At 42.6% G+C, this 4,484-nt stretch overlaps 1 pseudogene; it reads left to right on the top strand.

Moving 5' to 3' along the window:
- Nucleotides 1-2,549: 2,549 nt before the first annotated feature.
- On the top strand, nt 2,550-3,164 carry LOC103231804 (peptidyl-prolyl cis-trans isomerase A pseudogene; annotated as a pseudogene).
- Nucleotides 3,165-4,484: the final 1,320 nt, after the last annotated feature.

Raw genomic sequence — 4,484 nt, 5'->3', positions numbered from 1 at the left:
TCTCAATAAATTCGGTATTGATGGAACGTATCTCAAAATAATAAGAGCTATTTATGACAAACCCACAGCCAATATCATACTGAATGGGCAAAAACTGGAAGCATTCCCTTTGAAAACTGGCACAAGACAGGGATGCCCTCTCTCACCACTCCTATTCAACGTAGTGTTGGAAGTTCTGGCTAGGGCAATCAGGCAAGAGAAAGAAATAAAGGGTATTCAGTTAGGAAAAGAAGAAGTCAAATTGTCCCTGTTTGCAGATGACATGATTGTATATTTAGAAAACCCCATTGTGTCAGCCCCAAATCTCCTTAAGCTGATAAGCAACTTCAGCAAAGTCTCAGGATACAAAATCAATGTGCAAAAATCACAAGCATTCTTATACACCAGTAGCAGACAAACAGAGAGCCAAATCAAGAATGAACTCCCATTCACAATAGCTTCAAAGAGAATAAAACACCTAGGAATCCAACCTACAAGGGATGTAAAGGACCTCTTCAAGGAGAACTACAAACCACTGCTCAGTGAAATAAAAGAGGACACAAACAAATGGAAGAACATACCATGCTCATGGATAGGAAGAATCCATCAATATTGTGAAAATGGCCAGACTGCCCAAGGTAATTTATAGATTCAATGCCATCCCCATTAAGCTACCAATGACTTTCTTCACAGAATTGGAAAAAACTGCTTTAAAGTTCATATGGAACCAAAAAAGTCCCCGCATTGCCAAGACAATCCTAAGCCAAAAGAACAAAGCTGGAGGCATCACGCTACCTGACTTCAAACTATACTACAAGGCTACAGTAACCAAAACAGCATGGTACTGGTACCAAAACAGAGATACAGACCAATGGAACAGAACAGAGTCCTCAGAAATAATACCACACATCTACAGCCATCTGATCTTTGACAAACCTGAGAGAAACAAGAAATGGGGAAAGGATTCCCTATTTAATAAATGGTGCTGGGAAAATTGGCTAGCCATAAGGAGAAAGCTGAAACTGGATCCTTTCCTTACTCCTTAGACAAAAATTAATTCAAGATGGATTAGAGACTTAAATGTTAGACCTAAAACCATAAAAACCCTAGAAGAAAACCTAGGTAATACCATTCAGGACATAGGCATGGGCAAGGACTTCATGTCTAAAACACCAAAAGCAATGGCAACAAAAGTCAAAATTGACAAATGGGATCCAATTAAACTAAAGAGCTTCTGCACAGCAAAAGAAACTACCATCAGAGTGAACAGGCAACCTACAGAATGGGAGAAAATTTTTGCAATCTACTCATCTGACAAAGGGCTAATATCCAGAACCTATAAAGAACTCAATCAAATTTACAAGAAAAAAACAAACAACCCCATCAAAAAGTGGGCAAAGGATATGAACAGACACTTCTCAAAAGAAGACATTCATACAGCCAACAGACACATGAAAAAATGCTCATCATCACTCGCCATCAGAGAAATGCAAATCAAAACCACAATGAGATACCATCTCACACCAGTTAGAATGGCAATCATTAAAAAATCAGGAAACAACAGGTGATGGAGAGGATGTGGAGAAATAGGAACACTTTTACACTGTTGGTGGGACTGTAAACTAATTCAACCATTGTGGAAAACAGTGTGGCAATTCCTCAAGGATCTAGAACTAGAAATACCATTTGACCCAGCCATCCCATTACTGGGGATATACCCAAAGGATTATAAGTCATGCTGCCGTAAAGACACATGCACACGTATGTTTACTGCGGCACTATTCACAATAGCAAAGACTTGGAATCAACCCAAATGTCCATCAGTGACAGACTGGATTAAGAAAATGTGGCACATATACACCATGGAATACTGTGCAGCCATAAAAAAGGATGAGTTCGTGTCCTTTGTAGGGATATGGATCCAGCTGGAAACCATCATTCTCAGCAAACTATCACAAGAACAGAAAACCAAATACCACATGTTCTTGCTCATAGGTGGGAATTGAACAATGAGATCACCTGGACACAGGAAGGGGAATATCACACACCGGGTCCTATTGTGGGGAATGGGGAGGGGGGTAGGATAGCATTAAGAGATATACCTAATGTAAATGACGAGTTAATGGGTACAGCACACCAACATGGCACATGTATACATATGTAACAAACCTGCACCTTGTGCACATGTACCCTAGAACTTAAAGTATAATAAAGAAAAAAAAATCAGAAAAAAAAAGTCAGGAAACAATAGATGCTGGAGAGGATATGGAGAAATAGGAACGCTTTTACACTGTTCGTGGGAGTGTCAATTAGTTCAACCATTGTGGAAGACAGTGTGATGATTCCTCAGGGACCTAGAACCAGAAATACCATTTGACCCAGCAATCCCATTACTGGGTATATACTCAAAGAATTATAAATCATTCTACTATAAAGACACATGCGCATGTATGCTTATTGCAGCACTATTCACAATAGCAAAGACTTGGAACCAACCCAAATGCCCATCAATGATAGACTGGATTAAGAAAATGTGGCACAGCTTTGCAGACGCTGCCACCGAGGAAAATCCTATACTACTAGCCATGGTCAACCCCACCGTGTTCTTCAACATTGCCGTCAACAGCGAGCCCTTGGGCCGTGTCTCCTTCGAGCTGTTTGCAGACAAGGTTCCAAAGACAGCAGAAAATTTTCATGCTCTGAGCACTGGAGAGAAAGGATTTGGTTATAAGGGTTCCTGCTTTCACAGAATTATTCCAGGGTTTATGTGTCAGGGTGGTGACTTTACATGCCATAATGGCACTGGTGGCAAGTCCATCTATGGGGAGAAATTTGAAGATGAGAACTTCATCCTAAAGCACACAGGTCCTGGCATCTTGTCCATGGCAAATGCTGGACCCAACACAAATGGTTCCCAGTTTTTCATCTGCACTGCCAAGACTGAGTGGTTAGATGGCAAGCATGTGGCCTTTGGCAAAGTGTAAAAAAGGCATGAATATTGTGGAGACCATGGAGTGCTTTGGGTCCAGGAAGGGCAAGACCAGCAAGAAGATCACCATTGCTGACTGTGGACAGCACGAATAAGTTTGACTTGTGTTTTATCTTAACCACCAGACCATTCCTTCTGTAGCTCAGGAGAGCACCCCTCTACCCCATTTGCTCACAGTATCCTAGAATCTTTGTGCTCTCGCTGCAGTTCCCTTTGGCTTCCACGTTTTCCTTGTTCTTTCCCATGCCTAGCTGGATTGCAGAGTTGAGTTAAGTTTATGATTATGAAATAAAAACTAAATAACAAAGAAAAAAGAAAGAAAATGTGGCACATACACACCATGGGATACTATGCAGCCATAAAAAAGGATGAGTTCATGTCCTTTGCAGGGACATAGATGAAGCTGGAAACCATCATTCTCAGCAAACTAACACAGGAACAGAAAACCAAACACTGCATGTTCTCACTCATAAGCGGGAGTTTAACAATGAGAATACATGGACACAGGGAGGGGAATATCACACACTGGGGCCTGTCAGGGGGTGGGGAGCTAGGGGAGGGATAGCATTAGGAGAAATACCTAATGTAGATGACGGGTTGATGGGTGCAGCAAACCACCATAGCATGTGTATACCTATGTAACAAACCTGCATGTTCTGCACATGTATCCCAGAACTTAAAGTATATATATATACACACACACACACACACACACATACACATATATATACACTTTAATAATAAATAATATATATGTATATGTAAAGAAGAAGAAGCCAAGGCGATGGTTTCCTCTTGAAGCCCACATGGACCAGAACTATAGATGTGCCAAAGGTGACATAGCCTCAGGGAACATCGATCCCAGCCATCTTTTGTCATAGGGAGGAAACTGAGACCAGAGGTCCAGAAGAAGTGACTTTATTGAGTACCAGGCCAGGCCCAACCCCTTTACTGCCTCTCACTTCAAGTCCTCCCAATAACCCAATGTGCCATTTTTCTAGGATTGTGTAAGTTGGCACGGAGAGGTTCAGGGATTTTCCCCAAGCCAGGACCAGAAGCCAGTCTGCCTACTTAATCTATGCTATTTCCTCCATGCTGTGCCACCTCTCCTGGAGAAAAGAGCCTCGTCCTCTAGAGACCAGCAGCAGCCTAAGAGAAATGGCCTTGGTGTTAGACCAAAGGGCAGGAGTGGGAGAGATGAGCCAATAGCACAGGGCTGCCAAAGATGGAGAACTTAAAGGGGGACCTCCACACTGGAACATTAGGTCGACTGCACGGAGCCCCTACAAAGAGCCAAGGCGTGCTGACTCAAGCCTGCACTGAGTCGCTGAGAACCAGAAAGCTGGATTTACCTGTGAACCCTGTTGACAAGCACTCTCGTAAGAGCTGGATCACATTCGGAGACGAAGAAAAACCAGAAAAGGCTCTCCCCAGGTGTCTCAGGTCTGGTTCCCTAGAAGCAGGGCTGAACTGAGACAGAGATGCCTGTACCAGTGATTTCTGGAGGAAGGGCTCA

This window comes from Chlorocebus sabaeus, chromosome X, assembly GCF_047675955.1.
Source record: "Chlorocebus sabaeus isolate Y175 chromosome X, mChlSab1.0.hap1, whole genome shotgun sequence".
Taxonomy (NCBI): domain Eukaryota; kingdom Metazoa; phylum Chordata; class Mammalia; order Primates; family Cercopithecidae; genus Chlorocebus; species Chlorocebus sabaeus.
The sequence above is the reverse complement of the archived record's forward strand: the minus strand, read 5'-3'. Positions and strand labels throughout refer to the sequence as shown.